Raw genomic sequence first — 12,451 nt, forward strand, 5'->3', positions numbered from 1 at the left:
ATATGGTAAAGTTGCTGGATACAAAATTAATATACAGAAATCTGTTGCATTTCTATACACTAACAATGAAAGATCAGAAAAAGATATTAAGGAAACAATCCCATTTACCATCACATCAAAACGAATAACATGCCTAGGAATAAACCTCCCTAAGGAGGTAAAAGATCTGTCTCTGAAAACTATAAGATACTGATGAAAGAAATTGAAGACAGAAAGATATACCATGTTCTTGGATTGGAAGAATCAATATTGTTAAAATGACCATGCTACTTAAGGCAATCTGAAGATTCAATGCAATCCCTATCAAACTACCAATGGCATTTTTCACACAGGTAGAACAAAAAGTTTTTAAATTTGTATGGAAACATAAAAGATCCCAAATAGCTGAAACAATCTTGAGAAAGATGACTGGAAGTGGAGGAATGATGCTCCCTGACTTCAGACTCTACTACAAAGCTACAGCAATCAAAACAGTATGGTAATGGCACAAAAACAGACATAGATGAATGGAACAGGATAGAAAGCCCAGAAATAAACCCACACACTTATGGTCAACTACTCTATGACAAAGAAAGCAAGGATATACAATAAAGAAAATACAGTCTCCTCAATAGGTGGTGCTGGGAAAACTGGACAGCTACATGTAAAGAATGAAATTAGAACATTCTCTAACACCAAACACAAAAATAAAATGGATTAAAGACTTAAATGTAAGATCAGATACTATAAAACACCTAGGGGAAAACGTAGGTGGAACACTCTTTGACATAAATTGCAGCAATATGTTTTTGGATCCTTCTCTCAGAGTAATGGAAATAAAGACAAAAAGTAAACAAATGGGACCTAATTAAACTTATAAGCATTTGCCCAGCAAAGGAAACCATAAACAAAACAAAAAGACAATCTATGGACAGGGAGAAAATATTTGCAAATGCCATGACCAAAAAGGGATTAATCTCCAAAATATACAAACAGCTCATTCAGCTCAATAACAAAAAAACAAACAACCCAATCAAAAAATGAGCAGAAGACCTGAATAGACATTTATCCAAAGAAGACATACTGATGGCCAAGAGGCACATGAAAAGATGCTCAGCATCACTAATTATTAGAGAAATGCAAATCAAAACTACAATGAGGTATCACTTTCCACCAGTCAGAATGACCATCATTAAAAAGTCTACGAATAATAAATGCTGGAGAGGGTGTGGAGAAAAATGAACCCTGCTACATTGTTGGTGGGAATGTAAATCGATACAGCCACTGTGGAGAATAGTATGGAGGTTATTTAAAAAACTAAAAATAGAGCTACCATACGATCTAGCAATTCCACTCCTGGGCATATATCCAGAGAAAACTCTAATTTGAAAAGATACATGCACCGCAGTGTTCATAGCAGCACTATTTACAATAGCCAAGACATGGAAGCAACCTATATGTCTATCAACAGATGAATGGATAAAGAAGATGTGGTAGGTAGATAGAGATATAAAATGGAATATTACTCAGCCATTGAAAAGGATGAAATAATGCCATTTGCAGCCACGTGGTTGGACCTAGAGATTATCATACTAACTGAAGTAAGTCAGAGAGAGAAAGACAAATATCATATGATATCACTTATATGTGGAATCTAAAAAATGATACAAAGGATCTTATTTACAAAACAGAAATAAACTCACAGACATAGAAAACAAACTTATGGTTACCAAAGGGGATAGTGTTGGGTGGGAGCGAGATAAGTTTGGAATTTGGGATTAACATATACACACTACTATATATAAAATAGGTAAACAGCAAAATCTACTGTATAGCACAGGGAACTATACTCAATATCTTGTAATAACCTACAATGGAAAAGAATCTGAAAAATTATATATATATATATATATGTATGTATGTATGTATAACTGAATCACTTTTTGTACACTTAAAACTAACAACATTGTAAATTAACTATACTTCAATTAAAAAAAAAAAGACAGGGCCTTCCCTGGTGGTCCAGTGTTGAGAATCCTCCTTCCAATGCAGAAGACACGAGTTCGACCCCTGTCGGGGAACTAAGATCCCACATGCTATGGGACAGCTAAGCCTGCACACCACAACTAGAGAGCTCGCATGCCGCAATTACAGAGCCCACGCGCTCTGGAGCCCATGTGCCATAACTAGAGAGAAGCCCGCACACCACAGCTAGAGAGAAGCCCACACACCACAACTAGAGAGAAGGCCACACACCACAACGAAAGATCCCGCATGCCACAGCTAAGACCCAACACAGCCAAAAAAAAAAAAGACAGTTGGCAGTGTGAATCAAAAACATAATCCAACAACATGTTGTCCACAAGAAATTAACTTCAAATATCAGTGCAATGACATACGTAAACTAAAAGCAAAAGAATGGGAAAAGATGTGACTTCAAAATTTAATCATTAGGGCTTCCCTGGTGGCGCAGTGGTTGAGAGTCCTCCTGCCGATGCAGGGGACACGGGTTCGTGCCCCGGTCCGGGAAGATCCCACATGCCGCGGAGCGGCTAGGCCCATGAGCCATGGCCGCTGAGCCTGTGCATCCGGAGCCTGTGCTCCGCAACGGGAGAGGCCACAACAGTGAGAGGCCCGCGTACCGCAAAAAAAAAAAAAAAAAAAAAAAAAAATACATATATATATATATATATATATAAATTATTAAATGCAACAAGGGCTATATTAATATCAAATAAAGTAGATAGACTTACTTGCAAAGAAAATTACTAGAGATAAAAAGGAATGTTATATAATAATACAAGTGTCACTCCACCAGGAAGACATAACAATACTAAAGTAACAAAGCATGACATTACATGATAGAGCTGAAAGAGGTAATAAAATCCACCCGTGTATTTGGGGATGTCAACACCTCACTCTCAGTAAATATAGAACTACTAGACAGAAAAGCAGCAAGAATATAGAACACCTTAACAACACAATAAACCAACAGGATCTAACTGACACTCTATCCAACAATAGCAGAGTACACAGTGTTTTCAAGTGCCCATGGAACATTCACTAAGATAGGCCACATCCTGGACCATAAAACCAAGTTCAACACATTTAAAATAATTAAAACTATATGAAGTGGTGCTGTCTGACCATAATGAAATATAGGGAGTTCAAGGGATTTGGGGGCTGATCAAGGAAAACCATTTGACCAGGAGGTGGCAGTAGCACACACAGCTTTATTTGAGTGACACTTCGACAGGTTTGCATGTGGGGGAAGTTTCTCACAGCATGAGACCATCTAGAGGCTACCGCACAGAGGCCAATACTCAGAGGGAGAGAAGGACAAGGAAATTCCTAGAGGAGAGGGATATCAGAGAGAGGGTTACATCTCTAGGTGATTTCACTCAGCAGCCTGGAAGGGAGTCTCTGGGTCAGGAACCCCAAAAGGCAGCAGAGTCTTGGGGTCTTTATAACCCCAGGGTTTATTTTACCTATGGCTAGTATATGCTGGGCACAGTTTCTTGAGTATATAAAGCAGGCAGGCTCTAAATAGTTAAAAAATCTGCTTATTTGGTTGTGTTTAAAATAATTGGATGTGTACAAATTTTAGTCTGGTGCTGGCAGACTTTTGAGCTAATGGGTCTCAGCCTGCTGTGAATAAGTAAACAACCTGGGGTGGGTGGGGTGGCAATGCACAGAGGCCATCTTTGTCTTGCATACAGAACACAGAATCAAATGAGAAATCAATAACAGAAAGACAACAGGAAAATCTCCAAACACTTGGAAATTTTAAAACACACTTCTAAATAATCCCTGGGTCAAAGAGGAGATCTCAAATGGAATAAAAAATACATAGAATAAAAATGAACATATATCAAAATTGATAAGACAGTTAAAACAGCAGCACTGAGAGAAATGTATAGCACTAAATGCATACATTGGAAGAGGAAAACTTTCTAATTAATAAGCTAAGCTCCCACACCTCAAGAGCTTAGAAAAAGAAGGAGCAAAATAAATCCAAAAAGATGAACGAAGGAAATAATAAAGAACACACAGGAGATGGATGAGGATGGGCTTCCTCTCATGGGGTCAGGCATAGACCTGACTAAGGTGCCAGCTGTTCAACAGAACAGAACGGTGGCATTTCTAAACCAATTTGTGGTACACAGTGTACAGTTTCTCAACCAATTTTCTACAGTTTGTGAGGAGAAACTGGCAGACCTTTCTCTTTGTATCCAGCAAATTGAAACAACTCTCAATATTTTAGATGCAAACTTGTCATCTATCCCAGGGCTAGATGATGTCACGTTTGAAGTATCTCCTATAAGTGTCACTAGGATCACAAATGAAACACATTCTGAAACCACTTCAGAGCAATCACAGCAGAACAGTTTACAAGACTCTGGACCACAGGAAAGTGAAGTAACACCACAAAATATCTTAACTGTAGCCAAGGATCTAAGATATGCCAGATATCTCAAAATGGGTGGGTATTCCAGTGATGGCAGTAAGAAACAAAATGATATCGGAAGGACTAGACCCAGATCTTCTAGAGAGGCCAGATGCTCCAGTGCCTGATGGTGAAGGTGAAAAAAATATAGAAGAAAGTTCAGACAGCAAATCTTCTTTTAGTGACTAAGCTTAATTTTATAACAATTACATATACATGTGTTGGTACACATTTACATTCTATAAGAAAGAGAGCCTGAACTTTAACTCAGTCATAAAAACACCACATGGCTACATATCCACCACCAAGCTTCCTCTATGTTAAAAAATAAATAAATAAAGCATTTATAATAAAAAACCCAGAAATCAGTGAAACTGAAAATTTAAAAAAGAGAAAAATCAATGAAACAAAGCTCGTTCTTCAAAATAATCCATAAAATTGCTAAACCTCTAACAAGACTGACAAAGGTAAAAAGAGAGAAGATGCAAATCACCAAAATCAGGAATGAAACCTGATATACCACTACATACATATATGCAACCATTAAAAAGATAACAAGGAAATACTACAAAAAGTTTTATGCTCATAAATTAGAAGAAATGGACCAAGTCCAGAAAACCACATACTAAATCAAGATGAATTAAACTGAATAGTCCTGTAGCCATTAAAGAAATTGAATTGGTAATTTAAAAGTTCCTGGAAGAGAAATGTCCAGGCCCAGATGGTTTCACAGGAGAATTTTACTAACATTAAAAAAAAAAAAACACTAATTTTACACAACCTATTCTGAGAGAGAAGAGGAGGGAACACTTTCCAACTCATTTTATGAAGCTAGTATTACTCTGATACCAAAACAAGACAAAGACATTACCAAAAAAAGAAAACTACAGACTAATATCTCTCATGAACTTAGATGCATAAATCTTCAACCAAATATTAGCACACCAATACTGTAATGTATAAAAAGAACTATATACAATGACAAATGGTAAGTATTTCAGGTGTGCAAGGCTGGTTCAGCATTTGAAAATCAGTCCATGTAACCTATGATATCAACAGAATAAAGGAGAAAAATCATATGATCATATCAATTGATACAAAAAAAGTTCTTCACAAAATTCAACACCCAATCATGATATAAAACTCTCGACAAGGTAGTATTAGAGGGTAAATTCCTCAACTAGATAAAGAGCATCTACAAGACCTCCATATTACATTATACTTAATGGTGAAAGACTGAAGGCTTTCCTTCCAGGATCAGGAACAAGGCAAGTATGTCTGCTCTTATTATTCTTTTTCAATATAATACTGCAAGTTTTAGCCATTGTAATAGAGCAGGAAAGGGAAATAAAAGTCACACAGATCGGAAAAGAAGAAATCAAACTGTCTCTATTTTCAGATGAAAAAGTTATCTATGTAAAATAGCAAGGAGTCTACAAAAAAAACTACTAGAACTAGTAAGTGAGTTGAGCAGTTTAAAGGATAAAAATTCCAAATGCAAAAATCAACAGCATTTTAACACTCAGCCATAAAAAAGAATGAAATAATGCCATTTGCAGCAACATGGATGGACCTAGGGATTATCATACTAAGTGAAGTAATGCAGGCTGAGAAGGACAAATATATGATATTGCTTATATGTGGAATCTAAAAAAAATGATACAAATGAACTTATTTACAAAACAGAAATAGATCCACAGACATAGAAAACAAATTTACAGTTACCAAAGGGGAAGGTGGAGGGAGGGATAAATTAGGCATTTGGGATTAACATATACACAGTACTATACATAAAATACATAAGCAACAAGGTTCTACCATATAGCACAGGGAACTATACTCAATATTTTGTAATAACCTATAAGGGAAAAGAATCTAAAAAAGAATATATACACACACACACACACACAAATGAATCACTTTGCTATACACCTGAAACTAACACAACATTGTAAATCAACTATACTTCAATTTTTAAAAATCAGCAGCATTTCTACATACTAACATGAACATGTGGAAACAAAAATTTTAAACACAATAACATTTATAGTAACTCCAAAGAAAACTAAATACTTTTAAATCTAACAAAGCATATACAGGATCTAGATAATAAAAATCACAAAATGTTGATGGAAGAAGTCAAGGACCTAAATAAATACACATACCATATTCATGAATTGGAAAACAACATAGTAAAGATGTCAGTTCTCCCCAGATTGACCTATAGATTTAATGTAATTTCTATCTAAATACCAGCTCTTTGTAAATATAGACAAGATCATTCTAAAATGTGTATAGAAAGGCACAGCTCCTAGAATAGCTAAAATCATCTTTAAAAAGAAGAAAATGGGAGGAATCACTTTACCTAATTAAGGCCTACTAGCTACAGTAATCAAGCTACAGTAATCAAGAGTAAAGATAGTGTGGTATTAGAGGAGAGAGAGACACAAAGATCAATGGAACAGAATAGACATCCCTGAAATAGACCCACAAAAGTATGCCCAACTGATTTTTGACAATGATGCGAAAGCAATTTAATGGAGGAATGATAGCCTTTTCAAGAAGTAGTGCTGGAGCTATTGCACATCCATGGGCAAACAAAACCAAACCTTGACCTAAGTCTCTTACCTAAAATAAAAAACAGTAATAAACTTAAGTGCTGGTGAAATTGCTGATGGGAATTTTTAATTTTATAACCACTCCTGAAAACAGTTTGGTAGTTTCTCAAAACACTAAATATGCAACTGCCATGTAACCCAACAATTATACTCTTGGGCATTTATCCCAGAAAGATTAAGTCTTATGATCACACACACAAAAACACCGTGAACACAAATATTTATAGCAGCCTTATTCATAGTAGCCAAAAAGTGGAAACAACACAATTGTTCTTTAATTGGTGAACAGCTAAATAAACTGTGCTACCTCCATGCCATGGAATAATACTCAACGATACAAAGGAACTTTGATACATACAACAACCTGGATGAATTTCCAGAGAATTATGCTGAGTGAAAAAAAGCCAATCCCCAAATATTAGATGCTATATGACTTCATTTATATGGAATTCTTGAAATTACAAAATTATAAATGTAGAACAAGTTAGTGGTTGCCAGGCATTAAGTAGGAGGTGGATACAGGAAAGAAATGGGTGTGACTCTAAAAGGACATTAGGGATCCTTGTGGAAATGTCTGCATCTTAACTGTACCATGTCAATATCCTGGTTGTGATATTGATATTACATCGTTTTGCAAGATGTTACTGTTGAGGGAAACTGGATAAAAGGTACATGGTCAAGAGTTTAATTTTTTTTTAATAAAGAAAAAGAAAACTTACCTTAAATATTTTTCTTAAGGGTGGTAGTCAGACCTGTATATGACAGATAAAACTAAATTAAGTTGAACAAGATAAATTCAGTGGGTAACCCATAAAACATAGGTTACATAAAATCAACAGACTTAGAAAGTTGAAAGAATCTATCACCTAGGGCAACAGGCTTATAAACTGAAGACATATCAGAGTTCTAGAACAAATTCCTAAAAGTCTAAGCTAATTGCTTCATAAACAAGTCACAAAATCTTCAGAATCTACGGTAAAATAAACTTTGAAGTTTGAAGTTAAAAGAAGAGTTTTTTATGAACCAAGGTAGACAGTGTGTTAAAGAAATGCAGTATTTTGAGACAAACTTCTGGAGTGCTAATCTGAATTGGAAAGGACTAACGTCTCTTTCAACTCATAGCTGATTCAGGTGACAGTCTTTCAATAGTTCCTTTACATTTTTAGAGCCCATTCATAAATTAAGATTTTCAAGATATAGCTTAATAAGTTTCTATTTAAACCCTGACAATGACAGGATGCTAAATCATTTCCCCAAAGGTCAGGGTGGAAGAAAGGTAGGGGGGATGGGGAATTTAATTTTTTCTACCAATGAAAAGCAGTGTTTGTTGATGGTAAGAGAATTAGGAATAGGAAACTAGGATATAGGAAAAAGAGCTTGGATTTTACCGTAAGAAATATCTAGGTTCAAATCCAGATTCTTCCACTACCATGGTCACATAACTTTGGGCAATTTACATCTGACTTGCAGTTTTCTCATCGCAAAATGAGTATACTATCATCTATTTCAAAGAATTTTAAAGGGTTTGGAACATAATAGTCACTTGCTAAATGGTAAGTATTATATTATAGGATAAATATGAGAAGCAGAATTGTTGGATCAAAGTATATAAGCATATTTACTTTTTTTTTTTTAACATCTTTATTGGGGTATAATTGCTTTACAATGGTGTGTTAGTTTCTGCTTTATAACAAAGTGAATCAGTTATACATATACATATGTTCCCATATCTCTTCCCTCTTGCGTCTCCCTCCCTCCCACCCTCCCTATCCCACCCCTCCAGGCTGTCACAAAGCACCGAGCCAATATCCCTCAGAATGGGAGAAAATATTTGCAAGTGAAGCAACCGACAAAGGATTAATCTCCAAAATTTACAAGCAGCTCATGCAGCTCAATAACAAAAAAACAAACAACCCAATCCAAAAATGGGCAGAAGACCTAAATAGACATTTCTCCAAAGAAGATATACAGACTGCCAACAAACACATGAAAGAATGCTCAACATCGTTAATCATTAGAGAAATGCAAATCAAAACTACAATGAGATATCATCTCACACCAGTCAGAATGGCCATCATCAAAAAATCTAGAAACAATAAATGCTGGAGAGGGTGTGGAGAAAAGGGAACACTCTTGCACTGCTGGTGGGAATGTGAATTGGTTCAGCCACTATGGAGAACAGTATGGAGGTTCCTTAAAAAACTACAAATAGAACTACCATATGACCCAGCAATCCCACTACTGGGCATATACCCTGAGAAAACCGAAATTCAAAAAGCATATTTACTTTTGATAGATACTACCAGATTATCTTTTAAACCAGATTTACTTATTTGCATTTGCGCCCAAAATGTAGGAAAATATCCATTATCTCACAGCCTGGTCATTTTTTGTTAATTTGCTTTTGTTAATTTTGTTTTTGTTAATTTGATGCACAAAAATGATATTCTATTGATTTGCATTTTCCTGAGAATTAATGAGTGAACAGTTTTCATGTGTTTATTATCCATTTGTATTTCTGTTATTTGACTGTTTATAATCTCTGCTCATATTTACAAATTGGGTTGTGTGTTTATGTGTGAAAATGCTTTATGTATTTTGAATAAAAATGCTTTATCTACGCTGTTTGTTATCTGCATTTTTTTTACTTCTTCAGAGTCCTTATAGAAATTTGAACTGTTTATGTGGTCAAATCTGGCCGCTTTTCCTTTGTGGCTGTTAGTTTATATCTTGTTTAGATTATCCTTCCCCTCTTCAAGATTATGTCAGCATTCTCCTAGCTGATTTTCTATGTATACTTTTTTTTTTTTTTTTTTTTTTTCAGTACGCGGGCCTCTCACTGTTGTGGCCTCTCCCGTTGCGGAGCACAGGCTCCGGACGTGCAGGCTCAGCGGCCATGGCTCACGGGCCTAGCCGCTCCACGGCATGTGGGATCTTCCCGGACCGGGGCACGAACCCGTGTCCCCTGCATTGGTAGGCGGACTCTCAACCACTGCGCCACCAGGGAAGCCTTATGTATACTTTTTTATGTTTAAATATTTAATCCATCTATACTTAATTTTTTTAGTATGAGGTAAAGGTCTATTGATAATTTTGCTGAAGTGGATAGATGATTACCTCAACGCTATTTATTAATTGTTCACATAGTTAACATGCTTTTGTCTGTCAGTATCCCTTCTTGAGGATAATATCCTCAATCCTTGGTGTAGTTGGCAAACTTGACCCTCTGCCTCTGTGGCAACAAGGATGAGCATGTAGTTTGACATAAAAATATTAAGAGGGACTTTCCTGGTTGTCCAGTGGTTAAGACTCCACACTTCCGCTGCAGGGGGCATGGGTTCGATCCCTGGTCGGGCAACTAAGATCCCGCATGCTGTAGGGCGAAGCCAAAAAAATAATAAAAATTTAATTTAAAAAGATAAAAATATTAAGACAAGTCTATATAATGTTGATTTCATAAGGAATATGTTAAAAATAAAATTAAATAATAGAATGAGTATGAAAGAAAAGTGTGAAAAGTCAATACTTTTTTTAATAATAGAGTTTAGTGTATGAAATCAACATTGTATGGAATTTCCACTTAAAGGACAAATTAAGCACAGTTTTGGCATTAATATCTCACCTCTTTTAAAGAAGACATACAAATGGCCAGTAGGCACGTGAAAAGATGCTCAACATCACTAATTATTAGAGAAATGCAAATCAAAACTGCAGTAAGTTACCACCCTACACCGGTCAGATGGCCATCAGTAAAAAGTCTACAAATGGGCTTCCCTGGTGGCGCAGTGGTTGAGAGTCCGCCAGCGGATGCAGGGGACACGGGTTCGTGCCCCGGTCTGGGAAGATCCCACATGCCGCGGAGCGGCTGGGTCCGTGAGCCATGGCCGCTGAGCCTGCGCGTCCGGAGCCTGTGCTCCGCAACGGGAGAGGCCACAACAGTGAGAGGCCCGCGTACCGCAAAAAAAAAAAAAAAGAAAAGAAAAGTACCTGTCAGCTCAGTCTGCCTCTGTTTTAAGACATTCTCTCAGAAGCTTCTCCCGACAAGTTCCAATTATATGTAGTTGGCCAGAACCTTGTCACATGGCCACTCCTGTCTTTTAAAGGAGGCTGGAAGATGCAGCTTTTTGAGTAAGGGTTTTTGCCCCTAAGCAAATTGAGGTTCTTGAGATAATATGTATTTTGGGAAAGTAATTCTCATTCTCTGTCATAGGGAGCAAGAGACTAGTTAAGAGACTATTGTTGGGAAGAGATGATGGTCGCTTGTGCTACAGTGGTAGTAGGTGGTGGTCGGATATGATTGGATACTTGATATATTTTGAAGCCAGTAGCCACAGAACTTAGTGCTGGGTTATATATGAAAAGAAGAAGGTGGAGAGATAGGGTGACACAGATTTCTGGTCTAATAATTCAGTAGATGGTAGCATCATTACCTGAGATGAGGAAAAACAGAGAAAAGCCAAGGTTTTGTGGGTTTTTTGAGGGGGAGGGGAGCAGGGTGGTAATCTAGAATCCTATTATATATACATTAAATTTGACAAGCCTATTATATAGCTAAGTGGAAATCAATAATACCCTTTTAGATATTTCTGAGGATACTATTTAGAATCTTTTCCAAGGGTCATCCTCCCCCTACATTCTTCAGAAATAGCTCTGTTTACTCTGGGGTTAGTTCTGTTTATTCTTATTGATCCTTCACTTACATGTACTGATTTTCCTCATATCTGATGAGCTCTGTTGGCTCACTTTATATTTGTGAATGAAGGAATATGTTGGCTGTATAGGTATTCTCTGTGTGACAGGCCAGCTTCCCTGGAGGGTATATGGGGTTGGAAGAGGGCAGGCAGGATGGCTGGAGACCCTACAGCATTTCCAAAGAGTCAGTGTATTTCTCTCCTGAATAGAACTTCCTTTCCTTCCTTTTTATCCCCCTTCAGTTATCTGATGTGAAAATGTGAGTGGCTGTAAGCTCTGCTCTGCTGCTGTGCCAAGGCTCAAAACTCATAGAGGGTCCCCACCTAGGCAGATTGCACATTTTCTCAGACAGCAGTTTTGATCTTGCTTGTTTTGTTGTTGTTTGTTTTGGTGTTTGGTGAGTGACTGGGGAAAGACAATACTGCCAGCAATGTATGCTCTGTTTGCACTGAGAAAGAGAACAGTGATAAAGAAGGGTCCAAGTGATCCAGCTGTTCCAAATGCAGCTTTTTAATGCTATGACAATTGCACCGTCATCTGATTCTCTTTGTATATGTTGACCTTGAATTTATTGCTTCTCAGGCCTACCTGATTTCTGTTATTTAAAGCTCTGGTTTTCTTTCTTTCTTTTTTCTTTTTATTAATTAATTAATTTACTTTTGGCTGCGTTGGATCTTTGTTGCTGCGCTCTGGCTTTCTCTAGTTGTGGCGAGCG

The 12,451-nt window shown here is 36.9% G+C and overlaps 1 protein-coding gene and 1 pseudogene across 1 annotated transcript in view; both read left to right on the forward strand.

Annotated features, from left to right (window-relative positions):
* The window catches only part of C2CD6 (C2 calcium dependent domain containing 6), a 146,773-nt gene that overhangs the window by 107,115 nt on the left and 27,207 nt on the right, over positions 1-12,451 (forward strand).
* On the forward strand, positions 3,895-4,615 carry LOC132597596 (WASH complex subunit 3 pseudogene; annotated as a pseudogene).

This window comes from Globicephala melas, chromosome 7 (genome assembly GCF_963455315.2).
Source record: "Globicephala melas chromosome 7, mGloMel1.2, whole genome shotgun sequence".
Classification (NCBI taxonomy): Eukaryota; Metazoa; Chordata; class Mammalia; order Artiodactyla; family Delphinidae; genus Globicephala; species Globicephala melas.